The 17,080-nt window shown below is 47.9% G+C and overlaps 1 long non-coding RNA gene across 1 annotated transcript; it reads right to left on the minus strand.

Annotated features, from left to right (window-relative positions):
• Nucleotides 1-2,037: 2,037 nt before the first annotated feature.
• LOC125940498 (uncharacterized) lies at nucleotides 2,038-5,781 on the minus strand. The gene is made up of 3 exons (XR_007463698.1): nucleotides 5,713-5,781; nucleotides 5,505-5,637; nucleotides 2,038-2,117 (listed from the first exon to the last, which is right to left on the minus strand). It is a non-coding gene; the product is annotated as an uncharacterized LOC125940498 (long non-coding RNA).
• Nucleotides 5,782-17,080: the final 11,299 nt, after the last annotated feature.

Genomic DNA, 17,080 nt, shown 5'->3' on the forward strand with positions numbered 1-17,080 from the left:
ACACCGCACCTGTCTTAGATAGGTACAACATAAGGAAAATTCATGAATTTTACAGATAGAGACTCTTAAGGGAGTATTGCTTCAGCATAAAGATAGATCATTTTACGTTAGTGGAAATCACCAACCTGAATCACAATGTACCTCCCACAACGGCCGCCGCACAGAAACATGAAATGTTTAAGGACTAATTATAGCAAATATGTTTGAAAATACTTTACCGAGGGTATTAAATATTTAACAGGTATAGGCATTGATGTTGGAAAAAGAAACCCTCCCAAATTTAAGGCTATTCTACGTTCTTATACTTAGGGACTAGTATTTAAAATGTTGTAACACATTCTTCCCTCAAAAATTTTTCCATATCGCTTATCTCTTAAAACTCATTTGGAAACCTTACATTGCTTTGTTTATGGGCTTTTTAAAACCATTTTTGTGTTTCTTTTACCACTGCTGTGCCAAGTGTATAGAATACAGTACCAGTCGAACCTCCAAAGGGCTTTTTACCTGCCGTCCTCAACATTGCATTTGCCTTGTAATGTTGGAATATTTTCACTTGATAATGATCCCCCACATGACTGTCTCATGGTACAAGGAGGACCAGGACGATGATGCGAAACGCCTCGCAGGCAGTTTTTATGCTAACGTAGGAGCATTATTATTTTAGTGATCTTGTCGCTAGATTTAGCTACTTGACTGTTTAGCGACAAATTTGTCAACTTAGCCCCTGCCGACTTTTGCAACGACGGGACAGAACAAATGGCGACATTTTAGTGACTTCTAGGATAGAAAGTTTCTTTCAGAATTGCCTTCTATAACGCAATTTCTTTATCAGGAAGCCCATGCAAGCACGCGGCCGAAATTTGCTGTGGGACGCGTGGACTCTGATTTTTATGCAGAAATGGTTGCCCTGAGGGTGTGCTCACAAGCAAAATACAAGTTTCTGTTTTTTCGAAACCTATTCAAGTTGGCCTTAACACTCCGGATAATGCACTTTCACTAAATAGCGTCAGTTGGTGGACATTTACTCCCTTTATTATGATATTGCAAAGGCTGCAGCCTAAGCACAAGATAAAAAAAACTGTAGGATGGCATACTCGTTCACGCGAAGCCTGAACACACTACTTCTGTATCGCATGTGTTTTGGACAAATCAATACTGCGAAGAGCCTTCATGTAGACCAAGGTACCTGCAAGAAGGTCTCGTTATCATCAGAAATTGTGTGTCTTGCAGAATTTCGCTATCTTTCAAGGAGCGCCGAGAACTTGGCAACTTTCACTGATAACGTGGGATCAAGGGCATTTGCCTGCGAAGCAAATCTGATTTCTTACGTTCTTTTGAAACATGCTGAATTTGTAACCTCACAATATGAGTGTATATGCCAAATATCAGCTGTAGTAAATTTTAGCAATACTAAAGAAAAAGCCCACTGCACCACTGGTAAATTTACTCATTATGCCTTACTCACACGGACCTTAGAGAAATGTGGTGCGTTTCGATAAAAATTATCTGACATGCCCGTGCTCGCATATGCCCGCATATGACATGCCCGTGTTCGAAAACGCCTGTGTTGCCTAAAAATTTGTGTTACCTAAAGCATCCGCAAAATTAAACGCAAATTTTGCCAATTTCTGATTTCGCTTTAGAAATGCACTTCAAAAAGTATGGTAACACTGATCGTGAACGTGATAAGTCAAACCACTACACGTTGAAGAGAGCATTGCAATCGGCGTTATAACAAGTACAATCTGAATTAAAACACCCACCTTCAACAACAAACAGCTGCTCCAGGAGGCGCCATTGGCCCCTTTGGTGTCGACGCCAGTTTTCTGACCGCCGCCGTACCAGAGCCTCATCCGTCCGGGGGTGGCTCGCTCTCAAGGGGTCGCTGTCTGTCCAGAGGTTCCTGCCAGTCTCAAGGTCCCAGACAGTCCCAAGACCACAGCCAATCCCAGGTGTGCAACCCAGTGAGGACCCGGCCCTGCAACTAATTCCGGGGCTACCGCGTCCACTCCGGGAGCAGCAGCCAATCGAGCGCATGCTACCTTTCCGTGGGTCGCTGCCATTCCATAGCCACCACCGGCCGAGTAAGCACTGTCAGTCCGCCCGTCTCGCCCCAGCTGCTGAAGAGAATATGCATCCAATCGGGAGCTGCACACCGCATCAATAAGAATATATTCGCGTAAAGGGGAAAATGCGACGGCAGCTTCACTTTACGCCTCCCTTTTGCGCCACACAAGGGTTGTACAGTGAGCCGTGCTTCGCAGTGACGCCTGCGTAATCACGTAAGTTCAACAGATCATTTGAGACCAAATATGTCGGTTTACAAGGCGGTGTTCAAATGTTGAAACATGAAACTTGAGGTTCGCGCCAATTCCCTTCTACTTTCCGATATATTAATAGGTCATGCTATGGGTAAGTAAGACGGTAATTATTGTAATAAATTCAATTATTGAAGGTATTCCTGTGCTTTTTCTTGCAAATGAGGCCTCGGACAATTTATCGGTAGTAGTGTGATTCGACAAGCTCTGGAGGCTACTTTTTAGCAAAAGTGCCCAATTTGCAGTACAATTATGCGACAGGTCATAAAAAGACAGTTGGCACCAAGCATGTAATTTTCTTGTACTGCTGACAAACGTTTGCTCGAAGTGCGACGGTACAGATGTGCAAGCTCCACGGCAAGGCCACTACAATCGCCAATGGGATACAAGATACACTTTAAGATGCAGAGGCCCAATGGGAAAACTCAACGGCGACAATAATGACAGCGCAAGCACTTCATGAGCCGCCATCTTGTCTTCCGCCGGTCACCTAACCACCGGCTGACCAGAGGGCACTCTCAGTTTATGGGGTGGTTTTAGGTGCAGGGGGTGCTGCCAGTCACGTGATCACAGCCTGTTCCAGCAACTAAGCCAGTCCCGGAGCCGCAGCCCATTCCGTGGCGGCAACCTGTCCACAAGTCTTTGCAAGTTCACGGGTCACCGCTAGGCCACAGTTCACCGTGGCAGCGTCACATGCTTGAATGGAAATATTCTCATGCTTGAATGAAAAGCACGCATAACATACCGGATAAAATCAAACGTGGTGGTGACAAATAGTCCCCTAGCCGTCTGAGTTTATCAAATATGCTATACATGATTTTCACCCAAGCATCTTCTGTATACATCTTATTTTTTTTCCCTGTGCCAAAATTTAACTTGGCCCCAGATGGATGGTTGAATGGATGGATGCTATGGGCGTCCCCTTTGGAACGGGGTGGTAGGTTGAGCTACCAAGCTCTTATTCTTATATTGCCTAATGTCCTGCGTGTCATAAAAAAAGAGGGGAAAAAACCTTCTGCGCATGCCAGCGCCGCTGGCGCCACCACCTTCTGTCCCTATATGAAACTTTCGGGGAAGTTTCGTGACCATAAGAAAAAGTATCAAATGCCGCTGGTCTTACTACGCCTTTTCACCGACACCCTGAATATGTGCTGGCTTTGAGGTGAAGACGCACACTGCGTTGCTGGTATTTCATATTCATAAAGTTGACTATCGCCATCGTTCATGTCTTACTGCGCGTTTTCACCGACACCTTGGTTAGGTGACAGCTTTGTGGCAGCAAGAAATTTCGTTACAGGTTCTTATTCACAGTACCGCTTTACGGAAACATGGTATGGTGCCTGTTGGATTGTATCTAACAGCAGATGTTACTGTCATTATAATTCAATCAACAAACTTTATCCACGCTATTACTTCCTCACAAGCAATGGCGATAAAGGCTATGAACCGGTTCTTTCTTAACTTAATAATAATACGTCAAAGACAAAACTCATTTGTTTTCACAGTGGTCTGAAAAAACTAGACATCGATTATCAGTTTGTGCTACACAATTCAAATTGTTCTCCATGTCTGTGTAAACATTTATATTACGTGACTTCTGTAAAATAGCTCGGTTTGTACTTCGATAGTGATCTTTACTTGAACTCCCACTTAGATTACGTATGCAAACGACTTCGTGCAGTATCTTGTGTGCTATACAGTTTGAGGTATTATATGCCCCTTTCTGTTCGAGAAGTTGTTGTACATGCCTTGTGTTATTGTGTATGAAGGTACAACATAACACTGCATGGTAATTGTGCAATTCGTTGGCAGACTAGGGTCAACTCTATTCTCCGTTCTATCCTAAAGAACATCAGCTGTGATTTAATGCTTAATGAGAAAAGTGACGTTTTCAAAACCGTATTTATGCCGGACTTTAATCAACTACTACAGGAAACTGTTGTGCTGGCATTTCTGTGAAAGTAGTAATTTCAAGGTAAAGTACGTTCCCGCGCATTGTCTGCGGCCTAAGGATCTTTACAACGTACCCAGGCGCTGTACAAGATATGACAAGAGATTACGAGACTACTATGTTCCTTAATATTTTAATAAATTCTCTCAAAGTGCCTTGCGCGCTCAAACCAAATAAAAGGTAAAAATGGGCTCAGGAAAAGTGACTAGTCGCCCCCGGGGAACTACTCGCTTCCTTTTGTCCCCCTCCATAGACTACTTTAAAAGTGAAAAGCATGTCAATTGCAATAACTGTTTGGTTCCGCTGCCTGCCAGGCACTGCCGCTCAAGCCCTATGTAGCTTTGGCAGGCCTGACATATACACTGCTTTCTTTGTAACTTTGCGGATTAAAGTATTGTTATTATTATTATTATTATTATTATTATTATTATTATTATTATTATCTCGATGCAGAACCTACTAAAGAGAAAAAAATCTTCGGCATTGTGGAGCAAAATCGCAATTTAATTACAAGGCATGCGTTAGTGTGGCTAGCTGGATTATTTTCGGACTATAAGGGGTGTTTTAACGCGTGCCTAAATCCCAGTACTCTATTGTGAATAACTCTGGTAGCTGGTATGCTTTCATCTTGAATAACTGGAGACAGCCAGCACAGAAAACACATAATAGAAAGAAAGATTAGGGGGCTAAAGAAGCATTATAATACACTAATACTTCCTTTCCAAAATCCTTGGGGCTAGCACCAAAAGTGATGTTCGCACAAAATCGCTGCGTCATGAATCCCGCGCTGCGTCTTTTATACACAGCGACGCAAAAACCGGAGAAAGAGGCAAAGACAAAACTTAGACATGGTTCACCTAAGCGACTATAATAAATTACCTGAAATGTCCCGACGACACCCGTGTTTACCCTGCAATGAGCATTGGCGCTCTTTGGAAGGCGTAATAAATCCCTTGCACTGAGACGCATCATGCGCGGTCACGTACTCGACTAGACCATTACAAAAATGCTGGGTTTGTACGTGCCAAAACCACGATCTGAGTATGATGCACGCCGTATTGGAAGGGGGGGGGGGATTCCGGAATTTTCGACCACCTAGGGTGCTACACCATTTCCGAGATTGGCCCAGATTTATCTGAGATACATGTGGCCTGCCACTGTAAAAGTGCAAACAAAGCTTTTAATTAAAACCTAAACAGAGATGCACGGTAGATCCGCAGTCGCCATTCACTCACGTGCGCTGATGTGGATCCTCGTCTTCGAAACAGACGCACTTCGTGGCGCATAGATTAGGCTTCCCAGAGGACTGTCACCGAGGTGGTTTGTTCCGGTGATCTTGACGGTTAACCAAGAGCAGCGCGACGAGGCCTGCGTCGGTACAAGCAGCAGACAATTTTTTGACACACGCCCACACCAGACACACCAGAGAAACTTCGAACGTACCCGAAGTGCACGATCTGCCTCAGGAACGCTGTCACGTTGTCGCACGCAGGCCCTCACGAAGCAAATGGCTGAACGCGACCGAGATTCGGAGCGCGTGGCGCGTTCATCTTGGACGCCCCCTTCTGGAACGCGAGTGATATCGCACGAGAGCTTTCTGGCGTCCAGAGTGTTTTGGTTGGCTCTCTTTCTTTCGGGTGGGGAAATCTCTGGCGAGCAGGTATAGACTTACACACGCTGTATAACCCCGCTTCTGCAAAAATTTAAACAAAAGGGAGCGGCTGGAATTCGCGTACATGGTAAGCTGAAGCAGCGAAATCTTTTGTCCACTGCGCGTACCGCTAGGACGCTGTCCTCGCTCACCTGCAAAGTGAATGAAGCGAAGCGCAATGCTGCGTCTGCTTGGCATCGTCGTTTTGCCGTAAATTGACTGCGTGTCAATTACGGCGATTTCCCATTTTTCCTGGCTTTGGAAAAAATGGGAAATCGCCGTACTTTCTGGTAGCGCCGCCAAGAAAAGATGGGACGGAGGGGTGTGGGGTGTAAGGGGGGGAGGAGCATGTGCAGTCTAATACAGCGCCTCAAAGCGGGAGATGTCACGAGGAAAGAAGATGAGGAAGTGGTCACGTGCCGTGTGTTTCAAAGAACTGGCTTGCTCGATCAAGTGGAAATTAAGTGTCAGATCGTGGTCTAGAGGCTGGGGCACCGGGCTGCTGAACTCGACGAAGAAGTCGGATTCCCATATCGCTGACGCATTATTAAGGCGAAAACCTTATAGTCGGGTAGAACTTTAGAAGACAGGAGGAGGCCCCGCCCAGTTGACCGAAGCGCAGCACCCAATTCCTCCGCGACTAAAGAAATAGTCCCGCTCAAAAAATTGTGACTGCTTCTAAAACGCGTATTTGTCGCTATAATTAAGATTTGTGTATCTTGACGAGTGGTTTGGTAAAACTATCGTGATGGAAAAGCCACAGCACATGCCGGATCGCGAGAGAAAAAAAATGTCACAGTTTCGCCCTAAGGGCGAAGCAATGAATGCGATAGCAACACAGCAATGTCATACGAAGTAAGGTGAGCGGCCTTGGTAGCAATATGAATTGTAGTAAACATGAGCTGATTAAGTAAGCAGGTGTGCTGCGGCGTAAGTAGACCGACATGAAGACAGACTCGATGACCACGAGAAGGCGCATGTGAAACGGTGGTGTTGATGAGAAGCGCTTACCGTGGGCAGCGCGTGCTAAGGGACACACCTGTAATGCTGCACTGCCGATCTGGGCAGCATTGCATGTGTAGCGTGCGTTGGAAAATGTGGCCCGACTATTACTAACTGAATGAACAAGCGTTGTGTGAGCGCGCACAAACAAACATGAATAGATCACACTGAATGACTGCAGCCAACGACTGTCAAAACGCTGGCAGCGCAACGTACCTTCGCCCGCGCAGCGGGCGAAGGTACGTGCGGTCTATCAACGGAAACTGAGCGGCATAAAGGTCAGAGCCGTGTGGAGATAAGAGACGGTGCGGTCGAACGAATGACGAGCGCGGTTGTTGGAAGCGTAGAAGTGCGCCCCCCCCCCCCCCCCCCCCCATGCTCCCTCCGGCGCTGGCTTCCCGCTTCCTGGCTTGCGCGTGGGAGAGATAAGAGACTGTGCGGACGAGCGACGAGCGCGGTTGTTGGCAGAGAAGTGACCCTCCCCCCCCCCCCCCCCCCTGCTCCCTCCGGCGCAGGCTTTCCGCTTCCTTGCTTGCGCGTGGGAGATTGAGTGCGTTCGCTCTCCGTGACAGCGCGCGTCCCCCCACGCTTCCGCTGGGGCATACGGCGCGCGGCGAAGATTTTATCTATACGGAACCTCACGGCGACGACGACGGCGACGACGACGCCGACGGCAGAAATCCGGTTGAAGTGTCCATATAATTGCTATCGCAATAAAATAACTCTGTGCCTTCTACAACGCTGTGCGTCGTCTGCTACGGAGCAAGATTGACGGCACCGGACGTAGCAGTCGCTGGCTTAATAGCATAAAATTCATATATACTTTTTGTGTGTTTGCACAACCTTATTTTTTTTAATGTGTTGGGCTTATTTTTAATTAATATATTTTTTCTCGTAAGTTCGGGCACGATCGCGCGCGGCATTCCGTGCCAGTTTTCGGCCATGGAGCCCAGCGAGGTGACATCGGAACGCAATCCTTTGTTGCCGAACAAGCCTTGTGTCGCCTCGATGACCACACCACCAAGGAGCCTCGGCAAGAACAAGAACGGCCACATCCTGAACAGCGATTCACGCAACATGATCTTCCACTGCTACACGTTTTGGCGTAACAGGCAGCCTGAACGCAGAGTGGAGGACACGTGCAAGTTTGTCGCCGACATGCTCGGTGTCAGCGAAAGGACTGTGTTCAGGGTGAGGGAGGAAGTTAAAGCTTCGCATTCTTCGGGTGGCAAACTGACGACGCCCTCGTGAAAGCGCCCACGCAATGCGGAGAAGAGAAGACGCAGCGCGAAGTTTGACAGCTTCACGTTGTGCGCGCTGAGGTCATGTGTGCACGAATTCTTTCGCCGCAACGAGATACCCACGGTCGAGAAGATAACTACAGAGTTTTCGGAGCGTATGGAACTCCCATCACTAAGGCGGTGTACTGTGCGTCGCCTGCTTGCCGAGATCGGCTTCAAGCACGAAAAGAGAAGCCGCAACTCGCTGCTTATCGACCGGGAGGACATCACCGATTGGCGGAATCGCTACCTCCGTGACGTGGAGCGCTACTAGGCGGAAGGCCGAAAGATCTACCTGGACGAGACATGGGTGACGGCGGGACACACTCGGTCGATCGTGTGGACAGACACCGTGGTGCAGAAGCGCAGACGCCTGTTCGCTCGAGCAAATGGCCTGACGACGGGTCTAAAACAACCTTCTGGGAAAGGTCAGCGCCTGATCGAGACCCACATCGGCAGCGAGGATGGTTTCGTCGACGGCTGCTTGGATGTATTCAGAGGCCAAAAGACAGGCGACTACCATGAAGAAATGGACGGCAATCGCTTTGAGGGCTGGGTCAAGGACGTTCTGCAGAAGTTGCCAGCTGGTAGCGTCATTGTTTTAGACAATGCACCTTACCAAAGCCGGCGAGAAGAGAAATTGCCGATGACGGCCTGGAAGAAGGAAAAGATACAGGAGTGGCTCACAAGCAAGAACATCACCTACGGTGAAAGGATGATAAAGAAGCAGCTGCTTGAGCTGGTGGCATCTGTAATGTCACGCTTTTTGAGCTACATCGTAGACAACACAGCTGTAAGGGCCGGTTGCATTGTACTCAGGCTCTCGCCGTACCACTGCGAATTTAATCTCATTGAGCTTGTGTGGGCCAAGTTAAAAAATGGCATCGCTGCGGACAACAGAGACTTCAAGCTGTCCACGGTCTACGTCATCTTGAGCGAGAAAATCAAGCAGGTAACGGCGGAAAACTGGAGGAAGAGCATTCAGCATGTGATGGACTTGGAGGCAAAGTTCAGACTTGACATGTCTTGGAGTGAGCACATTCAACCCATCATCATCCAGTTGGGTGAAGATGACACTGAATAAAGTAACTCCGACTGCGAGCTGTCTGGCATTGAGCCACTAGACGAAGCATAAAGGCTTCTTATTAACAAAAGAACAGCCCTTATTAGGGCTACCAAAATTTTGCTGGTGGGTTCGCAACAACCAACCATCCATTCCGTGACCTCTCAAATAAATAAGCAGTTCCATTTATGGCATATTCCTTATGATAGAAGCTCAATTCTGATAAGCAACGTCCTGCACACATTGTGCTCGATTTAAGAAGTGGCATAGAAACACATTTAAATGCTGGCATATCTGAATTGAAGCACTATTGTTAACCCTGATTATCGTTGGCGGGCTCAAAAGCTCATTCGGGCAGCCACCGTCGAGTTTGACGCACCCCATAGTGAAATAGCAGTAGTCAGAGCACGCTTTATGGTTCTGTTAGCAGTCTGCACTGGAAATCGCAGTCATGTCATAGCGAGTGGTGGTGAAATAGCAGCAGACAACACGAAACTGACAGCCACTGTCAGCAGCTTGAATGCCAAAGCACATTCATGTGGTTGCACTGTTTACTTTGTTAACTGGCTCACACAAGTAATGCGAATAAGAGAACAAATATAAGACATCATTAGCTTAGTGAGGCCCAAAATGCTCATTCAGGCAGCCACCGTCGAGTTTGACGCACCCCATAGTGAAATAGCAGTAGTCAGAGCACGCTTTATGGTTCTGTTAGCAGTCTGCACTGGAAATCGCAGTCATGTCATAGCGAGTGGTGGTGAAATAGCAGCAGACAACATGAAACTGACAGCCACTGTCAGCAGCTTGAATGCCAAAGCACATTCATGTGGTTGCATTGTTTACTTTGTTAACTGGCTCACACAAGTAATGCGAATAAGAGAACAAATATAAGACATCATTAGCTTTGTGAGGCCCAAAATGCTCATTCCGGCAGCCACCGTCGAGTTTGACGCACCCCATAGTGAAATAGCAGTAGTCAGAGCACGCTTTATGGTTCTGTTAGCAGTCTGCACTGGAAATCGCAGTCATGTCATAGCGAATGGTGGTGAAACAGCAGCAGACAACACGAAACTGACAGCCACTGTCAGCAGCTTGAATGCCAAAGCACATTCATGTGGTTGCATTGTTTATTTTGTTATCTGGCTCACACAAGTAATGCGAATAAGAGAACAAATATCAGACATCATCAGCTTAGTGAGACCCAAAATGCTCATTCAGGCAGCCACCTTCGAGTTTGACGCGCCCCATAGTGAAATAGCAGCAGTCAGAGCACGCTTTATGGTTCTGTTAGCAGTCTGCACTGAAAATTGAAGTGTTGTCATAGCCAATTTTCAATTTATTAATCTGACTCGAGCAAGTAATGCGAATGCAAGCACAATTATTAACGTGATTAACTTTGCTAGCATTTTTTGTCATATTTACGTACCGGAAAAATGCTCAGTAAAGTTGAACGTGTTTTAGTGAGTCACTTTGTTCATTACAAGCCGTAGGCAAAGTGACGGACAGATTCAGACAGTGATATTGGGGAAGTAATAAATGGTGAAAGTTGCAAAAGCTCTCACAGCACTGCTTTGCTGGACTCCATTCACTAGAAAACTGCATTTGTAATGATGAAAGCGTCAAGACAGGAAATGATACCCCACTGCACAATGTTATATATGTGTACGACCACATGTGACGGGCAGCAAAACCATCTGTTTATTAAGACTGAATGCAACAACATAGCAAGGTGCTGTTTCACAATGTGGCACCTTTTCATGTGCACTTCTGGCAAGCTACCGTATGCACTGATGCATAAACACATTAACAGGGGTAAGAGACGAAGTAACTGTGCAAGCAATGTGATGCTTTTAACATTTTGTATCTGTCAATGTTTCTGTTGTCACAGCTGATAGAACTTTCTTTGGTGCAAGTTGGCTAATCACGTTGCGGCAACAGCACAAGAAGCAAGGTCAGAATAGTAGGAGAAAACAAAGCAAGGTGACAGACAGAGGAGGCAAGGTAGACGAGAGAGAATGGCTTTAATGACATTGAAGAGGCCAGCCCTGCTACTCACAGGACTTGGTGCTTTGGATGAGACGAGTTAATGGAATTGTAAAGAAAGTCGTGGCTGGAGCATGCTTACAAGATCAAATGCAAAAATAAAAGGATAAAAATAGGAATAAAGACATACACGCACGAAAGAACTCACATATTCACACATATTCACACACATGAACACAAACGCGAAAACTAAGATCTAAAATACAAAAAAGAGCAAAATAACAAATATACACAAACACACAAGAAAACACGCACACACATTTAACGCAGACGCGAGTAGAACTATTAGGAGTCAGTTCACAAGCAGCTGTGCCTACTCGGTCGTACTTTTTTTTAATGCACACATTGGCTCTGTTGCCTTCACTGTCATAGGAATTTTTTAGTAGCGACATATCACGACAAAGCGCAAAGCTGTGTTGTGGGAAAGCAAGTCGAGCGCTGACAGCACAGCTTATGCGCGATTGTATCACAGCAGGCTTTCTACAGCTGGCGCGTGCAGTGAGCGAAGAGTTCTAAGCCACACAGCGACGCGAATACATGCCAAGCTCCCTTGCAACGGCACCAGTGTATCAGTCATAATTTTATATTAGCATTCACGCTGACATTAAGGAAACAAACACTGCTTCCAAACGCCTGACCATTAACAATCCAATGACATTCGCTCAAGCAGCTCGTGTTAGTCACTGATTGTTAGCATTGGTGGAAAGCAATCAATCGACGGTGCTACACAACACTCGAACGACGCTGCTAGACGCTCGGCTATCTTATCACACTGCTGCCAACGATCGGTCGTTTTCACGCTGAGCTGGCAGCAACGAATCTTTGCGTTGGAGGTTGCTTTCACAAATCTTTTCTGTTGAGAAACTCGCAGGTTGGTTTCAGCTGCGCACGCTTTTCTCATTTATCCTGATAATGGTTTTGCTCCATCACTTCACCACGTCCGAGGAGAAACGCAGGGGCACAGTACACAAACACACCCGCCGCTCACAGTAGGTACCAGACTTTGGCGAACTCTCCTCGTCGTAACTTCACTTAGGAGCAAAACAAAATACCACGGAACAAACACGTACGATGTTTGTTTGCAGCGGTATGTCGCCGCGGGATCCTGTTTCCACACGAAGGGCAGCGTCACCGATGTTCACTGCAATCTTTCTTCGCCGGCACACGGCTCAGAACAAACGCACGCGGCACAAATTGTGCATCGTAAGCTCACAATAATATTTCCGGCATGACCGACCACCACAAGCAATTCGAATTCACTCTGACGAAGGGAGACGCACAAAGCTGACGCGACTCTGCCCAGTTCGAAGCGAGGGCGGCCATGTTAGGCATGTTCTCCGTCGGCGGGGACACCGGCCGTCCGCCTCATGACGTCACCTGAAGTGCGCGCCTATTGGTGCCAGCTCGTGTGTATCCGCCTTTGAGGGGCAAATGCCGCTGTCTTCTAAAGTTGTATCCGACTATAGGTGTTTTCGTTGGCGGCGACCTTGGCGCAACTGTGCCGTGACGAAAAATGGCAGACGCCGCAAAAGATGCTGCGATTGGCGTCACATTTCTCAGGAAAGTTGCTGTAAACAATGTGAATAAGCGGCTTTGAAATGAAAACTTTTCTACATTTCGGTCTGGTTGGGAATCAAACCCGGGCCTCTGGTCTGCGAGACCAGCACGCTTCCCTCATGCGACGGCTGCGCCTTTTTTTTCTTTATTGCGTATTTTGGCATTCAAACGCAAAGTTCGGCAGGCTGCAAAACCTGTAGCACGTTTGGTAATACATTAAGTTATACAATTGGCGTTAGACTTCTTGCAAGACATAACGAGCCGCAATGTGAAGTACACGTGTGGCACTAAGGCGACCTCCTGGACGCCGCATATGAACACTTACCTTAGTACCTGGAGTGCAGCATGTTAGTGCCCGCACTAGGCCACACCTTTATCCAACGAGAACCATGGAGCAGCCATGGCTTCAGTTATTTGTGCTGAAGCGTGAAATTTTTCTGTTGGCGATCAATACATATTATTACAGTAAATGTAGCCGCATTAGTAGAAGAGGAGGGGTGTTAGCGGAGAAGACGAAGAAGAGAACTCTTCTTGCTCGTCGGAGGCTCGCCCTGAGGCCTGTTCAATAAACACCGTTTGTCGCGCGTCGTAACAGTTTTTGGTGGAGGTGCGGGGTATCGATCCCCGTACCTGACTAAACACTTAAGCCTCTTCGACTTCGCCCAGGGCGATAACGCGCCGTTCATTCCTGCGTCTCGAACCAAGCACAGAATTAACACGGGGTCGGCGCAGCCTGTTCGACAGAAACCCTATAGAGTGTCACCGTCAGAGCGCCAGATTATCGACGAACAGGTTCACGAAATGCTACAGAAAGGAGTAATTCAGGAGTCATCTAGTCCGTGGGCTGCTCCAATTATACTGGTGAAAAAGAAAGACGATACTTGGAGATTTTGTGTGGACTACCGCCGTCTCAATTCCATTACCAAGAAAGACGTTTACCCTCTTCCAAGGATTGATGACGCATTGGATTGCCTTCATTCAGCATCCTACTTTTCTTCTGTAGATTTGCGATCGGGTTACTGGCAAATCCCAATGCACCCGGCGGATAAAGAAAAAACGGCCTTTATAACCCCGGATGGCCTTTTTGAGTTCAACGTCATGCCGTTTGGGCTTTGCAATGCACCCGCGACTTTCGAAAGATTTATGGACACAATTCTTCGAGGCCTCAAATGGCATATTTGCATGTGTTACCTAGACGACGTGTCATCTTTGGAAGCACTTTTGAAGAGCACAACAGGCGCCTGGAAGTCGTCTTAGACTGCATCGAAAACGCCGGCCTAGTACTCAATTCTAAGAAATGTCACTTCGGTGAGCGGCAGACATTGGTGCTTGGCCATCTTGTAGACAAGGATGGTATCAGGCCTGATCCACAAAAGACAGCAGCTGTTGAAGCGTTTAAGCCTCCTCGGTCTGTTAAAGAGCTTCGTAGTTTCCTAGGCCTCTGCTCTTATTTCCGGCGATTTATACCTGCTTTTGCCAATGTCGCCTATCCCCTGACTTGTCTTCTGCATAAGGACGCCGTTTTTGAGTGGACTCACGAGTGTGACGCATCTTTTCGTCAACTGAAGTTCTTACTGACGACGGGTCCCATCCTTCGGCATTTCGACCCAGCTGCACCAACAGAGATCCACGCCGATGCGAGTGGCGTGGGGGTCGGGGGAGTCCTCGTTCAGCGATGTGGCCGGAACGAGCATGTCATTGAGCTTATGACATGCGGCCGCAACGAGCTTATGCGAGTCGTACGTTAAGTAAGCCTGAACGCAATTACACCGTTACGGAGCAGGAATGCCTAGCGGTCATTCTTGATGTGCAAGGTTTTCGCTCGTACGTGTATGGACGCCCATTCACAATCGTCACAGAACATCATTCGTTGTGTTGGCTTGTCAATCTTCGTGATCCCTCTGGTCGACTCGCGCGCTGGGCTCTACGTCTTCAGGAGTACAACTTCACAGTTTCATATAAGAGTGGTCGCCGACACGCTGATGCTGACTGCCTTTCGCGAATGCCGCTAAACACCACTCTTTGTGATGCCGATAACTTTGATCACTTGATTGCTTCTTTGGCACCTGCATTCCCTGATAAAGAGACCTTCGAGAAGGAGCAGCGAGAAGACTGCAGCTTAGAGCCACTTTTCAACGCGCATGACTCCACAACAAGCCGTGGATTTTGTGTTCGTGATGGCCTCCTCTACAAGAGGAATTTCGCAACCACTGGTGCCCGCTTCCTTCTTGTCGTTCCGGAGAAGCTACGCTCCTCTATTCTGCAGGTTATGCACGACGATCCTACCTCCGGACATCTCGGAGCAGCGCGTACATTTCATCGTGCCCAAGAACGGTTTTACTGGCCCCGAATGCGTCGGTCGACTGAAATGTATGTGGCCAGTTGCGCTCAGTGTCAGGCCCACAAACACCTAACTACGACGCCAGCCGGCCTCCTACAACCAGTGACGCCTCCGAGCTCTCCTTTCGAGCAAGTTGGAATTGATCTCATGGGTCCCTTTCCCCGCTCATCGAAAGGGAACCGTTGGATCATCGTATGTGCCGACCATCTGACCCGGTACTGCGAGACAGCTGCTTTGCCATCTGCCACCGCCAGCCAAGTTTCCTTTTTCCTCCTGCATTCGATCATTCTCCGTCACGGCCCTCCTCGAGTAATCATCAGTGACCGCGGCCGCCAGTTTACTGCAGATGTCGTGGAAGAGCTTCTTCGATTATGCGCTTCCAGCTTTCGCCACTCGACACCGTATCACCCGCAAACAAATGGGCTGACCGAGCGTACCAACCGCACACTGGTGAACATGTTGTCCATGTACGTCGCATCGGACCATAAAAACTGGGACGACATTTTGCCATTCATTACATACGCTTTTAACACAGCAAAGCACGAGACTACTGGCTACAGCCCGTTTTTCCTACTCTACGCTCGTCCGCCGCGTCACTCACTGGACACCATATTTTCTTTCTCCACCCACGACGATCTCACCATCGCCGAGACTCTGTGTCTCGCTGAAGAAGCTCGACGCTTGGCCCGCGTACGTACTCTGGCTTCGCAAGAGCGGTCAAAAGCACGGTACGACAGGCACCATCGGGATGTCACCTATTCTCCAGGGGATCTAGTCTGGCTATGGTGTCCGGTGCGCAAACGTGGCCTGTGTCAGAAACTTCTTGACAACTATACTGGCCCGTACGTTATTGTTGACCAACTCAGTGAAGTGAATTATCGACTGGAGCGTCTCACCTCAACTGGACGGCGCTCCGCCAAGACTGAGGTTGTGCATGTCGCTCCTCTCAAGCCCTTCACACCGAGAACTTAGCTGACTTGCCCGGCGGCCTTCGTCTAGGAGGGGAGGAATATTACAGTAAATGTAGCCGCATTAGTAGAAGAGGAGGAGTGTTAGCGGAGAAGACGAAGAAGAGAACTCTTCTTGCTCGTCGGAGGCTCGCCCTGAGGCCTGTTCAATAAACACCGTTTGTCGTGCGTCGTAACAATATGTTATTTAAATTCCTTGCACCGTTCAACACCACTCAGGTTTATTCCAGTAATGGAAGACATGTGGTTGTTAAGAATTTGAGGAAGGCACGGGGGTATATCAATCTTTTAAAAGTCAGCAAACCGAACCGAGCGTGCGCAGGCGTCTTATTGGAATCCGCCAAAAAGGCAAGGAAACTCGGAGGTGTTCCCTCCGTCTCCCTGCGCAAGCCTCACCCTTCGCATTGGTCTCGACTGCCGCGACCGGCATGTCACTGGTCGCTTCTTCGGGACCATCAATGCGTGTCGACATCCTTACCTTTCTCCACTTCGCACCCACGCCCGTTCCCGGCCAGTGCTCGCGTCGAAGTTTGCACCATTGCTCGGTGGAATGGGGAACCTCAGCATCATTTCTACTTTGTTTAGCTGACAGTCTACCGCGTCCAGTTCCCTTTGCTCGCTTTTGAGTTCCTGTTCTAACTTCCCGAACCGCTTCACTCGCTCATCCTTTCCCGGCGGTGGTCGACCTAGCCGCGGCCCTAGCACACACATCATAAAGTTAAGTTGGCCCCTTTTGTCTCAAATATCGAGACAAACCGTGCTTCTTCCATCGGCGAAACTGCCCGCACTCCGTACACCGCATGCTAGGGCTCCTCCTATCAACGATCATCATGTACTAACAAGGCGTTGTATAACATACCTATGCTTGTAGAATAATATTGCGATGAGAAATAGAATTCTTCTTTA

This window comes from Dermacentor silvarum, chromosome 10 (assembly GCF_013339745.2).
Source record: "Dermacentor silvarum isolate Dsil-2018 chromosome 10, BIME_Dsil_1.4, whole genome shotgun sequence".
NCBI classification, from domain to species: Eukaryota; Metazoa; Arthropoda; class Arachnida; order Ixodida; family Ixodidae; genus Dermacentor; species Dermacentor silvarum.